At 42.8% G+C, this 21,115-nt stretch overlaps 1 long non-coding RNA gene across 1 annotated transcript in view; it reads right to left on the minus strand.

Annotated features, from left to right (window-relative positions):
* LOC123369849 overlaps nucleotides 1–6,885 on the minus strand; it is a 47,143-nt gene extending 40,258 nt beyond the window's left edge. The window contains exons 1-2 of the long non-coding RNA XR_006579156.1: nucleotides 6,749–6,885; nucleotides 2,018–2,153 (exon numbers count right to left, since the gene is read on the minus strand). This is a non-coding gene — a long non-coding RNA (uncharacterized LOC123369849). The remainder of the gene's footprint in view (nucleotides 1–2,017; nucleotides 2,154–6,748) is intronic.
* Nucleotides 6,886–21,115: the final 14,230 nt, after the last annotated feature.

The following is a 21,115-nucleotide window of genomic DNA, read 5'->3' on the forward strand; positions in this document are numbered from 1 at the left end:
TAGACTTACTTGATAACTCATTTGTTTCACAAAATAATTAGTCAAATTAATCATGATGGCTAGAGACCGATGTTGGGGAGGAAAAGTTGCAAGCAGGGGAAAATTCCACAGTTTCTACAGTCTTGGTCTTAGGTTTTATACCAATCCACTGAATATATCAGCCTATTGTGGAGCCAGGATCTGCAGCCTAGCAGACTGCCCAGAATGCTAGGGATATATGTTATGCTGGCTGTGCCACTCCTGTTAGTAAATCATCCTACATTTCATTCACAAGCAGCTAGGATTAACAAAGCTTTATCCCATGGCTTACAAAAACAGTTTCTTAATGAAGCAACAATATTGGTTTCCAACAGGATCAGATGTGCCCTGTGTAATATTTTGTTAATTGTATACAAAGAGTATAAAAGCAACATACTTCCTTAGGAACAGTTATGGTTTTTTATAGAAGAAAGCAAAATTCAGTACAAACTCTATTCTGTTTCCGATGGTAGCTCAAGCAACCCCTACAAAAATAACAATAAGTCAAAGCCTGTATATGTTTGGAGCTCATGCTTCTACAATATGAATGTTAAAATACATAATAAGAATATAGATTGGATGGATTTTGGATAAGGTTTGGAGAGTGAGATTGTGTGTTTCCTCAGTTTAGATGCCAAACTGAGGTTAATCTGTCTCTAAGAAGCTATAGGCCAGATTCCCTCTCAGAGAAATCCAGCCGCTTTGCACTGTACCGGTACTGCAAAGAGTCCAGAAAGCAGCCAGAGTTCTCCGGCTGGGGATTCCTCCTGAAAAAGGATGAGCACACTGGAAGATAGTGGCTCCTACACGACACCCGCTGCAGCTCCCAATGTAGGTGACATGCCAGGGTGGGCTAGGAAAGATGGCATGAATGGAGAGCAGTGACTTCTGGGCATTTCCAGCAGGCAGCTGACTTCTTGGAGGCCATACATTAGAGCAGCTCCCAAACTGCTATAATCTATGCTGGGGAAAGCCCCAGAGTTCAGGTGCTGCAACCAGCTACTTGTACAGGTCATTCTGCCCCGCTACTCTGTCCAATGGCAACTGGATACACCAGTGAGCCTAGGCCAATAAACCTTGAAATAATATTTATTTAAAAAAAAATACTGTCCCATGGACTATTTTTATTTTTATTTATTTGCAGCAGCAATGTGATATTACAGCAAATAAATGAATGCTTCACTAAGAATCAAAGAAGCCATGGTGACTTCTTATATTTCACTTTTACATGAAATCATGATTTTCATTGCTACTGTTAAGCTTCAGAGACCCCAGAGATATGTATTAACTATATGCAGCAAGAGACCCTTTTTAAACATTTGCAAGTTATTAACTAGAGTGTGGAAAAGAGAAAACCTTATCAGACATACCTGTTTGTTGCCTTCATTATGCTTTGTAATTGGACTTCATAACTGGGCTAGCTGATGAGATTTTTTTCAGTATTACTTTTATGAAACAGTAGAACTTTCTTTGAAAGATTGTTTTTACAAGCACTTCTTTTCTGATAGTATTTGGTATAATCCACAAAGGCTAAGTAGTTAGCTGCTAAACTGAAAACGCCCATCTAAGACCTCTCCTAGCCATCTGCTCTGCTGTTTTTTCATTTGGTGCCATGTGTGTATTAATGAAATGATTGCATCAGATTATATCTTTTATTCATAAAATCATCTAGGTCATCTGCTTCCATCTACATTTTTTCTCTCATGAAATGAACATTTGGGTGTAGATTCGCCCCTCATCGTATGCACTTATTCCTAACAGCAATCAGCATTACATGTGAATATTAAGAAAAAAGCTCTTTTGTGTCTTCATTCAGTCTAAGTCCCTTCAAAAGCCAAGAGGCTTATCTTCAAAATCACACTGGGTGCACCTCTTCTCCCACCCCTATAATTTTAAAGTGACAGACTTCCCAAAAGAAGAATTTCAAGGACTGGTGGTGACCTCTACCCAGAGTACAGGTAGAGTATAGTCAATGGCAATGTAAGCTTTTCTACATTACCTTGCCACTTCGCCCTCAATGAGAAGGCAGTTCCTTCTCCATGCCTTGTGAGTCACTGGCCTCCAGAGTGCCAAGCACTGCCAACTGTGGTGGTGTTTTTTGAGATGTGAATGGTATACACCTGGTATTTTTTCACCTGTCAGAGTTAATCACATGAAATGTTTAAGGTGCTAACATACCACAGTGGTAAAGGCCTTATACACACCTAGACAGACAGATACTATCACCAACAGTACCCCATAAACCTTGGGCTATGTCAACGTGCCACAGTGAGTAAGAGGTGTGCATCTGGAGCTGGAAATTGCCAGACAAAGTGTAATTTGGTGAAAGAAACAAGTAGAGCACTGGGTGAGAATGCAAAGAAGTTTACATGAATATTCATTTACATTTTTAAGGAGTTTAGTTTTCCAGTTTTCACGCCTCATATAAATATTCCAGAAAATAAGTTTAGTGGCAGGAATACTTAATGGAAGGTGCGGATTTTAAGTGACTATTCCTGGAAAGTGTATTTCAAATAACTAAATGAGTGTTTTTACTGGAACCCTGAATCTGAATTACACTCTTTTAGTTAGGGAATATTCCATGCCCTGTATACACAGTCAAAATAGCTCAAATCTTCATAGCAAGTGCTCACAATCAACGGCTCATGAACAGTCCAGAATTATTATCAGAAATTATCTGGCAAATAATTTTCAATTACAAATACATCTATGGTATGTGGCTCCAATTACTGTAATATCTGGGCACTTCATCTAATGAGAGTGAACTGTGATCTGTTTGCAGACAATTTGCAGTTAGAAAGAGACACAATTCATCAAATAAAAAGGTGATGAATCATTTCCCCAAATCTTGAAGCAAGCTAAACTTTCTCACCTTAAATTTTGATGTCCATGGGCTAAATCCTCAGCTGGAGGAAATTGGCACAGAGCCATTGACTGCAATGGATTTGTGTCTGTTTTTATTATCTGGACCCACAGGAGTAAATTTTATTTGTCTTATGAACAAATCTAACTTGGGTTCTAATTACGGCCCACACTAAGATTCCTTATTCATTAAAGTAAGAAAACCTTTCGGAAATGCCTTGGACATATAAAGGACTATATACTATACTAGAACATAATAACTACGCCTTATGTTCTAAAGATGCCAAGTAACGTGCACCTACTATGATAATGACAAATTCAACATGAATTGAAAGCAAGTTTTCATTGAGGAAAAATTGACTCACTCCATAGAGACTGTTGTCTTAAAGAAACACACACAGAAACAAATGCAGCACTGATCAGATGCATTATGGGTGAGGAAGTCTCCTTCCTCTGATTCTTGAGGCTTGTCCGGGGCCAGAGCCCAATTACCAGGGACTTGATTGGGTCATTGGTCTGACCCAATATGGCAAATCATATATTCCTATTTTGCTTTTTCTTGTGAATCAAAGGAGTTATGACTGGTAATCAAAATGAACTTGACTTTTTCTTTTTAAAACCCAGGGGTGAAATCCAGGCTCCACAGAAGTCATTGGCATAATTCTCATTGACTTCAGTGAGACCAGGATTTCAAATCTCTCTGAGAATCTAATCTACAGCTGTGCTTTTTAAAATCTCCAATGGCAAAATACTAGGCAGATAAAATTAATGAATGCTACAGAACACCCAGAATAGGAGCAGATAAGGCCAAATGATGAGAACACACAGCCCTGTGTTCTTAAGCTCTGTGTAGCTTTTGACTTCTCTCCTAGGCTTCTTGCACCAGTAGGAAAAAAGTACTATTGTTTGTGAGAAGCCATTCTGCAATATTTCACTATAAATTCATTCACATGAAACATTTCTTTTGGACCTAGTGCTTTGCTTTACCTTGTCTTCTTTCATCTCCATTCAAATGCTGAATCCCTATATGCTCTCAGCTGCTTTCGATTCAGCGCCGTGATGTATGGCAGAATTAATTTCCTTTGTTTTGATTGTTACACCACCATATGTCTTCAGTATTCCTGGTGCCCCCCTTTTATCTCCCTCCTCATCTCACCAGTCTCAGTAGAGAATTCACATTACATTAAAGCAGTCCATTGAAGCTGTCCATTGAAATAACTAGGGTAGTGCAGTGATTGATTTGAAAGTAAACTACTTTTGTGAACGGGAGTGAAAAGCAGCAGCTGAGTAAGGAATCCTGTTTTTACTTTTTGTTGTTCAGGAATTCTGCAGCTAGAAAGTGTAGGGGAGAAAAGTAATTTATTTCATATACGTGAATCCTAATGAGTGTTTGTTTACATTATGGAATCATCCTACAAAATGTAATAGCTATTGTTTTTTGAAACATGCTCTAGTATTAGAATTCCATCCCTACTATAGAATTTTATGGGAAGGTTGGAAAAAAGTACATAGGAAGGATATTATTACATTCTATAGGATATATAGAACCCTAATGGTTTAACTGCTATTAAATTCTGTAGGAATTTATGGGGTGAGACTCTAGTAAGGATAGAAGGGCAAAAAAAAATGCTATAACTTTTATTTTTCTCCATTTAGTTACCAAGCCCCCAGTCATCCCTCCCCGGGCCTGCATGCAGCAGGAACACTCCATACAGAACTCTTACACACACACACGCACACACACACGCACACACACACGGAAGGGGGTGAAGGGGTCAGCCTTCTATCAGCCCTACTGAAAGCTGTCAGTGGATCTGTGGATCCTTGCAGGGGGAAAGAGGCAGGAAGATGGCAAGCCAGGAGAGGAGTAGCTGGGATGTGGACAGGGCAGGGGTATTGTGCAGGTGCATCATCCCCTAGCCTAGGGCTGTGTGTGAATTTTGCATGAACCCCAGCCTGTCCAGTGAGGACTGTCCATTAGGTGGGTTCTGAACCCAGCCTCTGGCTAGACAATCCTTGGTAGGGAGACACCATTGGAGTCATGCCACCAAAGACTGGGGAGGGTGACAGAGATACAGAGCAGTGAAGATAGTCCTAACCTGCCATGGATCCTCTGGGAGCCAGAGCCCTGGCCTGTTCCCCTGGAGGTTGGAAGGGAAAAGCCTTCTCTCATGCTCCCAACTTGGGAGGAAACTTAGCAAAGAGAACAGCACAGATTTCTTCCTCTTTAGCCCCTCCCTTGGGTATTCCCTACCCTTCATTAAAGGTAAAAAATTCATAAACAATTCAGTTTAAAAACAGTTTAAACTACGCATGTACCCATGGTCAGACAGTGGCTCACATTGGGAATGGAGACATTTTAAAGGTACAGGGATAAATTCTGCACCTTGTTACACTGGTGTAAATATTAAGGAAGTTACTCCAAATTTAGAGCCTATTCCAAAGTTCATTGAAATCAATAGGAGTCTTTTCATTGACTTCAGTGGGCTATTGATCAGGCACCTACATAAAAGATGACTTTGCCCCATTGTCTTGATATATTTTCCAGTTTAAGGATTTCCCCCCCACCCCATTCTTAAAGTGAATTTAAGGCTTATGAAAGATGCCAGAGTGAGATCTGTGAAGAATGAAGTCTCCTTTAATCCACAGAAAAGGTACAGCATAGGTAGAAGCAGTACAATCCTAAATGCACATGCCTTATCCCTGACCTGGCGGGATCACATCTAGGGCCTTAGAAGGTAGCTTAACTTGTTCCATTGCTTACTTCTCATCCTTTCTCTTCAGACCATTAACAAGGCAGGCTGTTTGTGCTGAGTGTGATGGTGATTTTTGTGGTGTTGGACACACACTATGAGTTGTGTGATATGAATGAAACTGAACAGAGACAGCTGATTTAATTCCTGCTGGCCACTGATGTTAACAACTTTCGTTCCATATCAACTTCTCACATTCAAACAAGTGACCTAGGGCTGGATCTAAAACCCATTGAACTCAGTGGGTTGAGAGTCAGGCCCCAAGAGCTGGAAACTTTCACATCCCAATGCTCATCCCTTAGATCGTCTTGTTGTACCAACAGTGAGAATTTTTAATAGAGAATTCCCAGGATGGCAGTGGGGAGGCCCAAGCTTTTATTCCACTAATAGCTACGCTGCTTTAAAAGCCAAAATGTCAGTTCTATTCAGATGTATACAGGCCCTAAAGCAAAGTTAAGATATTTATGAGTGTATTGTTGAGACTCAAGAAATACTCTTAATAATTAACTAATGGAAATCAATTATGATACTCCACTCTCTCTACCCAACAGGGACTGAAGTGTCCATGTCTGGATTTTGTGATAATCTTTACTTTATGAAATACCCTGAAGCTAATTAACTTCTGCCAAAATCTAACAGAAGTCACAGATATTTCTTGAAAGAATATTTGAGATGCAGAGAAAGAGGCAAGAGAGAAAGATTTAAGAGTGCTACACAACAGTTCATTGGAGCACTTATTTCCTAATGAAAAATTGCAAAGCACACAGAAATGTTCAGGATATATTTCTGCGTGTTTTTCTTTAAGAAAAGCAGCATTATGCATGATGTTGCCATGGTATCGGAAGTTACACTTAATTTTTCTAGATAGCAGAGAAGCCCACGTAATTTCACGCATAGGTCGCAATTGCTCAAGGGCTGCATTGATTTACACATGTCCTATGCAAATTTGTCCTCATTTTTTAGCTGAGTGTTTATTTTAACATTTAGATTTAGAAACTCCTTTTTGTAGCTGGTTGTGAGTCCTTTCACACTTCTCTGTAACAAACTGGTGACTACCTTCCTGTGAGGAATGTAACTGAACTGTGGATGATTCACAGAAAAAAAACACACTGTACCTGATAAACAGCTGTTCCATAACTTGCTTACATTAAAGCCACGTCGACTCTAGGAAATTTCACACAAAGCTCCTCTTCCAATCTAACCAGTGGAAGTCAGACTGTGCAGAAGGCAGTACTGTCTCTACCCTGTCCAGTTCAAGGGTAGTTCTGAGTAGATCAGGCACATTGTCAAGGGCAGAACTGGAATGCACTGGTGACAGGGATTCCAGAGTTGTGCAACAGTCCCGGGTGGACCACTTTTGTTGATGCCCGCTTAGTCTCTTATCAGACCAAGTATCAGAGGCATGGAAATGTGGCTTAGAACCACCTTCTCCCTCCCGCTTCCAGGTCTTATGCATAGTGCAGTTTAACTGGTCCCAGGGATCTGGCCCTTAAAATGCTGAAGAACAGTGAGGCTGGTGAGTTTCCAAGATACAATAAGAGCAGTGCAATATATTAACACTGAGAAAGACACTACTTAGTACACAGATAGCATGAGCATGAAAGAGTCATTTATAGATTGTGACCAGACTTTATTATTTCATATTCATACATTTCACTAATGCTTTGCTCTAGAAGCTACCTTGGGGTATAGATTCATTTTCTGTTTTTGGAGTCTCTTTAACAAGAGAAAAAGGCATGCAGAGAATTTTTTTCCTTCAGTGGAACATTCCTACTTCCTACCTTCACAGCCCCTTCATCAGGGTTGACTCATTTAGTAAAGGAAAGCATGTTGGAATTCCCTTTCCAGCACAACAGTGCAAATACTTGTCCTTTCAGAGAGGGTCACTGCAGAGTAAAGAGCTGCACACCCTCTCTACCTGATAGACACCAAGTATGTTGTGTCCATTGTGTTCTTCCATTCCTTGTCAGTTTTAGTGTGTGCCTACATTAGATATTTTTCCTTAACATTTCCCACCATTGCTAGCACCAGTGCAGTTGGATTGTGGTAATAATAGTGGAAAATTTTAGAGGACATGTCTAGTGTGTGTTGAGTGCTCATGTTAAGAATTGCCTGAGGAAGCCATTTGCAGTACACAAAAACAAGTTTTATTGGTCCTACAAAACCCAGGAGCTATGTCACATGTTCTTCATGTTCTTCATCTACTGGCACCTTATCTGTTTACATATATACAGAAACTGGGTACTCCTTTAACAATGTAGACAAGGCCTTAGAGATCAGGCCTAAGTATCAAACCCAAGTCCCTCATGGCAGGATACTTGTCTAACTACAGGGCACCAAGGCTTTTAAACTTGCAGTCTTAGTAGTTGTGACCGGGGTCCCAGGAAGCTACAATGAAGTTACTCAATTAGGGTAAACTGCAAAGAATGGGGCAGACAATCCCCAAAGCTGGTGGTAATTCCAATATTTAGATTTACCAAGCCAGCACAAAACAGCTTCTATAATACCTTACTGGTTACCCAGAAACCAATAACACAGTTCCCTTAAAAATGACAAGGAGTCCGGTGGCATCTTAAAGACTAACAGATTTATTTGGGCATAAGCTTTCATGGGTAAAAAACCCTCTTCTTCAGATGCATGGAGTGAAAATTACAGATACAGGCATAAATATACTGGAGAAGGAAGTTACCTTAAAAGTGGAGAACCAGTGTTGACAAGGCCAATTCAGTCAGGGTGGATGTGGTCCACTCCCAATAATTGATGAGGAGGGGTCAATACCAAGAGAGGGAAAATTGCTTTTGTAGTTAGCCAGCCACTCCCAGTCCCTATTCAAGCCCAAATTAATGGTGTTAAATTTGCAAATGAATTGTAGCTCTGCAGTTTCTCTTTGAAGTCTGTTTTTGAAGTTTTTTTGTTGAAGGATGGCTACTTTTAAAGCTGTTATAGAATGTTCAGGGAGATTGAAGTGCTCTCCGACTGGCTTTTGTATGTTACCATTCCTGATGTCTGATTTATGTCCATTTATTCTTTTACGTAGAGACTGTCCGGTTTAGCCAGTATAGATGGCAGAGGGGCATTGCTGGCACATGATGGCATATATCACATTAGTAGATATGGTTGTGTCCTCTGATTGTGTAGCTAGAGTAGATATAGGGACAGAGTAGGCAACGGGGTTTGTTACAGGGATTGGTTCATGAGTTAGAGTTTCTGTGGTGTGGTATGTAGTTGCTGGTATTTGCTTCAGGTTGGGGGGCTGTGTGTAAGCGAGGATTGGTCTGCCTCCCAAGGTCTGTGAGAGTGAAGGCTCATTTTCCAGGATAGGTTGTAGATCATTGATGATGTGCTGGAGAGGTTTTAGCTGGGGGCTGTACATGATGGCCAGTGGTGTTCTGTTATTTTCCTTGTTGGGCCTGTCCTGTAGTAGGTGACTTCTGGGTACCCGTCTCACTCTGTCAATCTGTTTCCTCACTTCCCCAGGTACTGTAGTTTTAAGAATGCTTGATAAAGATCTTGTAGGTGTTTGTCTCTGTCTGAGGGATTGGAGCAAATGCAGTTGTATCTTAGGGCTTGGCTACACTTACAAGTTGCAGCGCTGGTGGAGGCTTTCCAGCGCTGCAACAACACCCCGTCCACACTTGCAGGGCACAACCAGCGCTGCAACTCCCTGGTTGCAGCGCTGGCTGAAAACCCATCCCGGCAGGGGTATAAGGAGTGCAGCGCTGGTGATCCAGCGCTGCCCAGCAGGTGTGGACACTCACCAGCGCTTTACCTGTCCTCCAGGGAATAAGTAGTTATCCCAGAATTCCTGTTCAGCCACTCTGCACATCAGTTTGCACTCTACTGCTCTTGCCTCAGGTGACCCGCCCTGTAAATGCCCCGGGAAATTTAAAAATCTCCTTCCTGTTTGCTGCAGCCAGGTGTGGAGTGCAATCAGTTTTAATCAGTTACAGGTGACCATGCCTCCACGCGGCAAACGAGCCCCAGCATGGAGCACTGGTGAATTGCAGGACCTCATCAGTGTTTGGGGTGAGGCATCTGTTCAGGCACAGCTGCGCTCCGGCCGTAGGAATTACGATATCTTTGAGCAGATATCAAGGGCCATGCTGGATCGGGGCCATGATCGGGACGCAGTACAATGCAGGGTGAAAATTAAAGAGCTGCGGAGTGCCTATTACAAAGCCCGAGAGGGGAATCGACGATCCGGAGCTGCTCCCACGACCTGCCGTTTTTACAGGGAGATGGATGAGATACTTGGGGGTGACCCCACTGCCAATCCCAGGATAACGATGGACACTTCTGAGCAGGCTGGGGGACAGGAGGAGGAGGCGGAGGAGGCGGCGGAGGCGGAGGCGTGGGGGGGGGAGGAAACCGCGAGTGAAGCTCCTGGCATGGGGGAAGAAACCGCAGATTCCCTGGAGGCATGCAGCCAGGAGCTCTTCTCAAGCCAGGAGGAAAGCACGCAATCGCAGCAGCCAGCAGTTGCAGAAGGACAAGCAGAGGAGCGTGTTACCGGTAAGCGGCTTTTATTTTCTGGGTGAAATGTTTCTGGAGAGGAGGGGGGGTTATGGATGCATGCATGCCAGCCTCTAGATGTGGAATAGCCCGTTGATGTGGTCTATCACGTCGCGGTAATCTGCCTCAGTTATCTCAGCAAAAGCTTCATCCAGAGCGTGGGCAATATGCCTGCGCAGGTTTATAGGCAGAGCCACTGTGTCCCTTGTCCCAGTGACGGTGACGCGTCCGCGCCACTCTTCTGCCAGTGGTGGGGGGACCATTTCTGAACACAGGCAAGCCGCATAGGGTCCCGGGCGGAATCCACATTGCTCTAAAAGAGCCCCCCGCTGTTCCCTAGTGACTCGCAGTAGGGAAACATCTTCCAGGATTAAGTCCTGTGAAAAATGTTGGGAGACTCTTTAGTGAAGAGATAGGGAGATAAGATCACCCCTGCATCTGCATCTTCATTTCACTCAACCCCTCTAGCACTCCAGATTACCCGAAGCAACCAGCTCCCCTCTTACACCCAAGCCCCACTTCTCCCCATATAAGCACTGCTCACTCACCATGTCGTGGCTTCTGTAGTGTTATGCGTGTGGGTAAAAGAATGCTTAAATAAGAACTCACTCCCTCAGTGTAACAATTCATGTCTGGAGATAGTGGATACAATGCTGCCCGTGTTAAATGTTGTCATTTCTGTTTCTACAGTGACCTTGACTACTGGACTGCCCAGATGTTCAACATCACAGAGGCTTCAAAATTTGAGAAAAAATCCCCGAAAGAGCAAAGAAGACATGCTGAAAACTGTTCTTAATCAGTCTGCTCGAGAGAGTAAGGACTTGAAGGATTGGCGAGAGAAAGAAAGCAGGACACGCAAGAGAAATGCAGTGGCCAAGAGGAAAACCACGGAGCGGCTGCTAAGCATCCTGGAGCGCCAAGCGGAGTCTATAGAGTCACTCGTTGCCATGCAAGCAGAGCACTACCGTGCTACTCCCCCACCCGCCCCGTCCTTTGTGCCTTGTGCCCCAATGTCAGCTCAAACCACCTTTCCCCAGCATCCAGGTTCTTACCACCACCAGCTGCCTCCAACACCTGTACGTTCCCCAACCAGCCCTGATACCTACCACCACCCTTACCCTCTGCATTCAACCCCCATCACCATGCAGTATATGAACCCTGAAGTGCAGGATTCATTAAACAGCAATCCAGACAGGGCATATGCAAACTTGTGACTGTACAGTTCACCAACCCACACCCCTGCCCTCTTGTGTTCATGAAATGTTGTGTGTCTGTCTGTCTGTCAAGGAAGTTTTTTTCTTTTCAATAAAACAATTCTTGGCTTTGAAAACAGTCTTTATTATAGCAGATAGTGAAAGATACCTTAGCCCAGTAAAGAAAGAGGCACTACAAATCATATTATTATTATGGATAATAGCATAACAGTGTAAGCAGTGCAATTCACTCCCATGCAAGGCAGCAAACATTATTGTTGGCTTTCAGCCTCAAATTCTTCCCTCAAGGCATCCCTAATCCTTGTAGCCCTGTGCTGGGCCTCTCTATTAGCCCTGCTCTCTGGCTGTGCATATTCAGCCTCCAGGACTTGAACCTCGGTGGTCCATGCCTCACTGAATGTTTCACCCTTCCCTTCACAAATATTATGGAGGGTACAGCAAGCGCATATAACCGCGGGGATGCTGCTTTCCCCCAAGTCTAGCTTCCCATACAAGCAACGCCAGCGGGCTTTTAAACGCCCAAAAGCACACTCCACAGTCATTCTGCACCGGCTCAGCCTGTAGTTGAACCGGTCCTTGCTCCTGTCAAGCTTCCCTGTATAGGGTTTCATGAGCCAAGGCAGTAACGGGTACGCGGGGTCTCCAAGGATCACAGTGGGCATTTCGACATCCCCTACTGTGATCTTCCTGTCTGGGAAAAAAGTCCCTGCCTGCATCTTCCTGAACAGGCCACTGTTCCGAAAGATGCGTGCATCATGCACCTTTCCAGGCCAGCCTGTGTAAATGTCAATGAAACGCCCGCGGTGATCCACAAGCGCCTGGAGAACCATAGAGAAATACCCCTTCCGATTAACGTACTCTGATGCCAGGTGGGGGGGGGCCAGAATAGGAATATGCGTCCCATCTATCGCCCCTCCACAGTTAGGGAAACCCATGTGTGCAAAGCCATCCACAATGTCCTGCACGCTCCCCAGAGTCACGGTCTTTCTTAGCAGGATGCGATTAATTGCCTTGCAAACTTGCATCAAAACGATTCCCACGGTCGACTTTCCCACACCAAACTGGTTCCCGACCGACCGGTAGCTGTCTGGAGTTGCCAGCTTCCAGATTGCAAGAGCCACTCGCTTTTCCACCGTCAGGGCAGCTCTCAATCTTGTGTCCTTGCGCCGCAGAGTGGGGGCGAGCTCAGCACACAGTCCCATGAAAGTGGCTTTTCTCATACGAAAGTTCTGCAGCCACTGCTCGTCATCCCAGACTTCCATGACGATGTGATCCCACCACTCAGTGCTTGTTTCCCGAGCCCAAAAGCGGCGTTCAACGGTGCTGAGCATTTCCGTAAATGCCGCAAGCACTTTAGTGTCACACGCGGCAGGCAAATCCATATTGATATCATCGTCGGAATCCTCACTGTCACTTTGGAGCTGAAGGAATAGCTGGACTGCCAAACGTGTTGTGCTGGTGACACTCATCAGCAGAGTCCTCAGCAGATCGGGCTCCATTTGCCACAGAAATCGCGATTCACACAGAGAGTAACAGAAAGACACTCACAATGGCGCCAAACGCTGCTGGAAAGAGTGAATGCTGGGATGTGAAGCGATGCACCACGGGGCGCTGGCAAACAGGAAGCGGAATGACCCGCACACTTCCTTCCCCTTCCCACAATACTCAGCGCCAAAACGGCGCCAAAACGGGACGAGGTGCTCTGTGGGATAGCTGCCCACAATGCACCTCTCAATACAGCGCTGGAAAGTGCTGCAAGTGTGGCCACACTGCAGCGCTGGTAGCTGTCAGTGTGGCCACACTCCAGCGCTGGCCCTTCCACAGCTGCATGACCAGCGCTGTAACTCCCAGCGCTGCAACTTGTAAGTGTAGCCAAGCCCTCAGACAATGGATCGTGTAATGTGGTCTGGATGAAAGCTGGAGGCATGTAGGTAAGTATAGCAGTCAGTAGGTTTCTGGTATAGGGTGCTGTTTATGTGACCATCACTTATTTGCACTGTAATATCCAGGAAGTGGATCTCTTGTGTGGACTGGTCCAGGCTGAGGTTGATGGTGGGGTAGAAATTGTTAAAATCCAGGTGGAACTCTTCAAGGGCCTCCTTCCTGTGGGTCCATATGATGAAGATGTCATCAATGTAGCGCAAGTAGAGGAGAGATGCTAGGGGTTGAGAGCTGAGGAAGTGTTGTTCTAAGTCAGTCATAAAAATGTTGGCATACTGTGGGGCCATGCGGGTACCCATAGCAGTGCCACTGACTTCAAGGTATAAGTAGTCCCCAAATCTGAATTGGTTGTAGGTGAGGACAAAGTCACAAAGCTCAGCCACCAGATGTGCCGTGGCCTCATCAGGGATATTGTTCCTGACAGCGTATAGTCCATCCTTGTGTGGAATATTGGTGTAAAGAGCTTCTACATCTATGGTGGCCAGGATGGTGTTTTCTGGAAGATCACCAATGCATTGTAGTTTCCTCAGGAAGTCGGTGGTGTCTCAAAGATAGCTAGGAGTGCTGATAGCGTAGGGTCTGAGGATAGAGTCCAAATAGCCAGATAATCCTGCTTTAAGAGTGCCAATGTCTGAGATGATGGGGCATCCAGGATTTCCAGGTTTATGGATCTTGGGTAGCAGATAGAATACCTCTGGTTGGGGCTCTAGGGGTGTGTCTGTGTAGATTTGTTCCTGTGCTATAGCGGGGAGTTTGTTGAGCAGATGGTGTAGTATCTTTTGGTACCCCTCAGTGGAATCGGAGGATAGTGGCCTGTAGAATGCGGTGTTGGAGAGTTGCCTGGCAGCCTTCTATTCATAATCTGACTTGTTCATGCAGCAGGACATGCTACAGCAGGTGCTACTCCTCTGATACTTAGTTCCCTTAAAGCAACCCAGCCTCAGGCCTCCACCCAGACACCCAAGTCAAATATGATGAGGATTACTGAAAATCTTATTCATCATATTCAAGTTCTACCAATGCCAAAGGATCGGACACATTACCTCCCAGGTTAAGGAATATTTCAGATCTTACCCAAATACACACTTACAGACAACTCATATTAACTAAACTAAAATTTATTTTAAAAGAAAAAAAGAGAGAGTATGGTTTAAAGATCAACATACATACAGACATGAATACAGTTCTGAGATCAGATTCATAGTACAGATGGTGAGATTTGTAGTTGCAAAGAGTTCATTCAGAATTAGTCCATAGGTTATAGTCCAATGTTCATATTCAGGGTGATCCAGATAGGACTGGAAATCTCAGTCTTACGACTTAAGCTTCCCCTGCTTGAAGCATCAAGCAGATCTGAGATGAAAGGATCAGGCCCCAAGAGACTTTTATAGTTTTCTAGCAACCTCTTGACCATACAGTCCTGGGTGAACAATAGGCTTTTGATGTAACCTTCTGCTTCCCAAACATCACCAGAACTACATGGATTAACATAAGGTATTTTATCCACTAAGCCATTTATCACAAACTTTAAAGAGACATATAGACAATGACACTATTTCACCTAAGATTAATCTAAATGTTAATATTCCCTTTTGATCTCTGAATCAATAGCTATAGAAGATAGAAGTAAACACATACACTTAATATCATCTCTAATTCTCTAACACTACAGGTTTCAAAGTTCTAGCCTATCTAACATGGAATGGCCCTAATTAGCATTTACACAGTTTTCTAACCTGTCTCTAAAGGTTGAATTTGGGTCATTTATTCTGCAGGATGCTTAACCCTTTTTGGCCATGCATCATAGTAGTATAGAATTGTATAAATAAAATAATAAAGATCCCTACACTACATTTTCAGATATGATTATTGATTGCAGGTGCCTCCATTTTTGGGTGCCCAACTTGAGATGTCTGAAATGGCCCAGTACTTTCTGAAAGCCAGACACTTTCAAGATGTCTGAAGTTGGACACCTAAAAATTTGAGGAAACTGAAATCATTAGCGGCTTTTGAAAGTTTAGGCCCTCTCATCCCTTAATTCAGAGTATAAAATTGCCAATACTGTAGCCTCTGCACACAGAAAACTTCCATTCACTTCAGTTATATGTAAATGAGGGCTTTAGGATCTATCTGTAATGGGCTGGATTACAGAAAACCCCCTTGGGAACTGCCACCTGATGTGCTGAGACTACCTCTGAACCCGTTTTCCCTGACAGCTTGGAACTTCATTTGCCCTGCCTGGTTGTGCCGGACATGCTAGCCTGCTACAAACTCAGACCCAGGTCTGAACCATGTCCCCCAAAAGCTGCAGGCTTACCTGAAAACAGCTTAAGAAGTGCTCCTGTCTCCAGCACTCAGATGCCCAACTCCCCATAGGGTCCAAACCCCAAATAAATCCATTTTACTCTGTATAAAGCTTATACAGGGTAAACTCATGAATTGTTCGCCCGCTATAACACTGATAGAGAGATATGAACAGCTGTTTGCCCCCCCCCCAGGTATTAATACATACTCTGGGTTAATTAATAAGTAAAACGTGATTTTATTAAATAAAAAAGTAGGATTTAAGTGGTTCCAAGTAACAACAGATAGAACAAAGTGAATTACCAGGCAAAATAAAATAAAACACGCAACTCAATGCCTAATACAGTAAGAAAGTGATTACAGATGAAATCTCACCCTCAGAGATGTTCCAGTAAGCTTCTTTTACAGACTAACCTCCTTCTAGTCTGGGTCCAGCAATCACTCACGCCCCTGTAGTTACCGTCCTTTGTTCCAGTTTCTTTCAGATATCCTTTGGGGGTGGAGAAGCTACCTCTTGAGCCAGCTGAAGACCAAATGGAGGGGGCTCCCAGAACTTTATATAGTTTCTCTCTTGTGGGTGGAAATGTCTCCCTCCCCCTGTGTAGAATCCCAGCTACAAGATGGAGTCTTGAAGTCACATGTCTATGCATGACTTAGTTCTCTACAGGGACATTCCAAGGAAAACTCAGATGTGGATTGGCATCTATCAAGGTTCATTGTTCACCAAGTACTTCCATTTACTTGAATAACCCCTTCACACTATGTGGATCAAATCTGCCTTAGGTGCTTTCTACAGAAAACACTTTAAATACAAGCATAGAGCCAACGCTCATAACTTCAGATATAAAAATGACACAATCATATGAATAGGATGAATACATGCAGTAAACATAATCTTTGCAAAGGTATGTTACATGGTATATTTAGTATAAAACATATTCCAGTTATGTCATATTTATATTCATAAGCATATTTCTATAAAGCATTATGGGATGCAACATCACACTATCCCCATATAAAGATATGCCAATAAGATAAAAATGAATGATTCAGTCCATTAGACTTGTTTTGTTATTACATTTAAATCATGTAAAGCATATTGAGCCAGCGCTTTTGTCAGAGATGAGTTGAGGATTACAGGAAACTAATCCAAGGAGAGAGGAAAGTTGGGAAGTAGGTTTCTACAGGGCTTTAGTAAACATTTGTGAAGGATATTTAGTTTAATGATACCAACCAGTTATCAGAGTCCAGTGTCATGCTACCTGAACTGTCAGTGCAAAATGACTTACAGGCATGAAGGCTATAAATATGGCAAAGTGAAAGGTTGAAATCAAATGTAACTGTCACATATACAAACAAGGCATGAGAGAAAACATGAGTTCTACGATAGATCAATTAATTCAAACACCACCAACTAGACAAGTAGCTGAGTCATCCAGGCTATGCAGATGGAGTTCACTTTTACTGGAAAATGTATTTAGCACAGCATGCTTCACTATGCAAGACAATGCAGCAGGCGAGCTTAGAGAAGATTTGAGGCCATCCCTCCTGGAATTATGAAGACAGACTCTTGAAAGGGGCTGGAGGTGAATTTGTCTCTTTGGGGAACAGGTTCTTCCCCTTGTCATGTTTACACTTTCCCCAGCCACTGTGGTAGGAGGACTAGGTAAAAAGTATTTGAGACAACTCTCCTGCATGAGAGGGCATGACCGGACACTTATCGCCAGGTCAATGAGAGTCTCAGATCTTACCCAATAATCAGGCTGGTACCAATCCTTTAGTAACTAGAACTAAAGGTTTAACAATAAAAGGAAAAAGAAAGAGTTGCAAATGGTTAGAAGATCAATATACATACAAATACATGTAAAGTTCTTTGGTCAGTTTCATAGCAGAGATGTTGAGGATGATGATTTGTAAAAGTCTTTCTGGGATCAATTTAAAAGGTTATAGTACAATCGGCAGTCCAGGTGTAGAGTCTGTTCAAGTTTTTCCATGAGAATTTCATGGTGATCCAGGGTAAACCCAGAGACTTCAGTCTTCTGGGTTAGACCTTTCCTGTTAAAGTTAAAGCAGAACTGAAATGCCAGGATCAGGCCTGGGGCTTTACTTTATAGCTCTCTAGCAAGCCTCTTGTCATAGCAAGACCTTCTCCTGAGGAACAATAGACTGTGCAAACTGTCTGTGGACCATTGCTTTGAAGCTAAACTATTCCCTATGCATACACAGGTAAACATAAGGCAATTAGCCAGTACTTTATCATAGCACAGATAGTTAAGCAGAAGACAATGCAGTAATATTACTAGTGTCCTGCAGTATCTTACATCTGTGATCTTAAGGTTAACTGAATCATCCACATGCATAATATAAGGCAGTTAAGACATGAAAGGGAATTAGCATCTAAAAGTTAATCTGATTGCATTGTTAAACTTCTAACAAGATATAGGTAAACACAGACAGATGCACTTAGCATCTCCTCTTGATTCCATTACCTCAAATTCATGGGTTAATGATTGCTGGTCTAGTACAATGGTTCTCAGCCTTTCCAGACTACTCAGGAATCTGATTTGTCTTGCCTACCCCAAGTTTCACCTCACTTAAATTACCTGCTTACAAAATCAGACATAAAAATACAGAAGTGTCAAAGCATGTTATTACTGAAAAATTGCTTACTTTCTCATTTTTACTATAAAATTATAAAATAAATCAATTGGAATATAAACATTGTACAGTACTTACATTTCAGTGTGATACCTGAGCCTGTTTTTCACTTCTGAGCCTTAGCTGAAGCCTGAGCCCCAGGCAGCAGGCCTGAAGCATGTAACTTAGCTTTGCAAGACCCCCCTGTGGTGTGGGGACCTGGGCAATTGCCCTGCTTGCCACCCCTAATGCCAGCTCTGCACTTGCGACCCCTCTACATCCATCCTGAGACACCCCCCTCTCCCAGGGGGCTGCAACCCCCAGGGCGAGAAACACTGAATTGAGCACATCCAGGGATACCTGTACCCCTGGTTGAGAACTACTGGTCTAGTACATCTCTTTGAAATTCACACACAAGTAGATTGCCTTGATTACATTTCAATAAATTGTTATGGGTCATACTCAGGTTGACTGGTCTGTCCGAGTCACAGAGGGAAAGATTTATGAGTAGGAGAATATCTTTCTTCTACATTGGGGGCAACCTTGGAAGGAGGGGGAAAATGAGGTGCCCTAGGGGAGGGAGAGGTGAGATTTTGGGGTGGGAGGTAAGTGGGAAGCTCCCATTTTTTTGGTCTCTGTGGGAAAAGTGGCAAGTTGAGAGACACTTTGGATGCGCTATTCTGGAGAGGCAGGAAAAGCTAAGTCATTCTGGGGGTTCTGAAGCTCTCAGGATTTGGGGAAAGGAAGAGCAACCTGATGTTGGTTGCCTGGGGCTGGATTACTGTGCTGCAAAGATGGGCCTTTGCAACTGGATCTGGAGATTCCTATTCAGGTGCCCAGCTACAACGGTTGTGAAAAGTTGTATTTCAAAAACATATGTGATGGTGTAAGTAAAAACTGTATCATATTCCACACGTAGAAAAGACAAAGTTAAAGTGGTACATTTTGTAACTTCTGTCTGTTCTGCTGCGCACCCATAGCATTACATCAATAGGCTTTTAAAACATAAATGTAGTTTTCTCATTTAATATCAATAATATATACATTTTAAAAAGGTAATTTTAGATAAAGGACATAGAAATGAAATGGCAAGTTCAAGAGTCCACAATTCTACTTTCTTCTAACACTATCAGAATAAGAAAAAACTATTCTATAATATATACTTTTTATTACTGTTCTCCTTTGTGTATGTGACTAATATCATTCATTTCAGGGACAAGAAGATCGGCTCTTGTGTCTTAGAAATGACAATATGATTGATTATGCCAGGTCTTGCCTGCAAGATGTTTACCAGACCTCTAGGTCTTTTAAATAAGTTCCTTATGCTTTTCACAGAAGAGAATCCAGTTAAAAACAGGGAAGATAAGAAAAGCCTGAGCATTCAAGGATTCACATGTTCTCAAAGCCACTAATTAAAATGTTACAAAGATTAACAAGTTTGAAATGAAATGATATGTGTCCATTACCTTTTTAATAGGTCACAAGATGTATCTAGCCTGGATCTGAATGTCTGTAATGTTTTGATATGACTACAAATCCAAATAAAATATCTTCTGCCATTACCCCAATTCTAGCTTAATTCTCATCAATTCTCAGAAGCTTCAGGCTCAGTACTCGAATGGGAGGCATCTAGGGAAAACTCAGGTTGGGCAAGAAGAGGTAGTTTAATACAGCAAGTGGTATTATACCTGCTGAGTCAGTACTGAACAAGTGCCAACATAGTGCTAAGAGAGAGTGCACTGCTGGAGGTGCCATCTTTCTAAGAAATAAATGCAAGGTTCCAACTGTCTGTGCTCATGGCATATTTTGCAAGAGCAGGGTTGCTAATCCTGGTTAAATTCCATTTTGCCTATCTGAATTCCATATTATTCCAACCACACCTGGGGCCCCGATCTCAGCTGGGGCCTCTGTTGTGCTGGGCGCTATACAGACAAGTAGAAAGACACAGTCACTGTGCAGAAGAGTTTATATTCTAAATAGACCAGACAAAGACTTAGCGGAAGGAAGCATTAGTACCCCATTTTGCAGATGGCAATCTGAGGCACCAGATCATACAGACAGTCTATGGTCAAGCTGGTAGCAGAACCCCAACCTCCTGAGTCCCATTCAAGTGCCTTAACCACAAAACCTGACCTTCCTTTCTAATTCCTGTTGCAGTTTCATTTGCACACGGTATTCCACACTTTTGTCCTAAGTTTCTGTGTATTCTTGCTCTGCACTAAAAAACACTTGCTGAGGGTGATAGAACTTCAGCAATGGCCAAAGTGATTTCTTTGGAGGTAGTTTGTACAATCAGCCTTTCAACTTTGTAATTCACTTTCTGATCCATTTTTAGATAAAAGGTGCTTTATAACTGCAAGTTTGTTAACAAACACAATCTATTTCTAAATCCCAGTGCAACCATAGGTACAGTGAACACCATTAGCACCTTAACATTTTTTGCACTGCAGTAATTATCTATTCCACGGAATTTGTGGCATTCCCTATACTTAGGCTGGGGAATACCGCAAATACCATGGTAAATTTAACTACTGTGAGAGATAAATGTCAAGCTTTTAATAGCACCTACTGTCTCTCTGAGGACACAGCCCTATTTGGAGTTTGTACATTGACCTTCTGTGTGTAGCTATTTGTATAGGAAATTTACAAGAAATAGTCTTATTTGGCACTCAAAGTTAAATTATTTTCGTTTCATTGTTTTACATTAGTATAGGTGGACAGGGCCGGTGGAGAAACCTTTAGTATATCTTTTGACAAAGTGAAGAACCTCCAGGGTACTTTTCCTGATCATTTTACATCTTGTCTCTATACAAAAATAAGCTTTGAAAATAAGGTCCTATTTCTCTAAGGTATTGGTACAACGAGCAGAATGTA

The sequence above is a fragment of the Mauremys mutica genome, chromosome 4 (genome assembly GCF_020497125.1).
Source record: "Mauremys mutica isolate MM-2020 ecotype Southern chromosome 4, ASM2049712v1, whole genome shotgun sequence".
NCBI classification, from domain to species: domain Eukaryota; kingdom Metazoa; phylum Chordata; order Testudines; family Geoemydidae; genus Mauremys; species Mauremys mutica.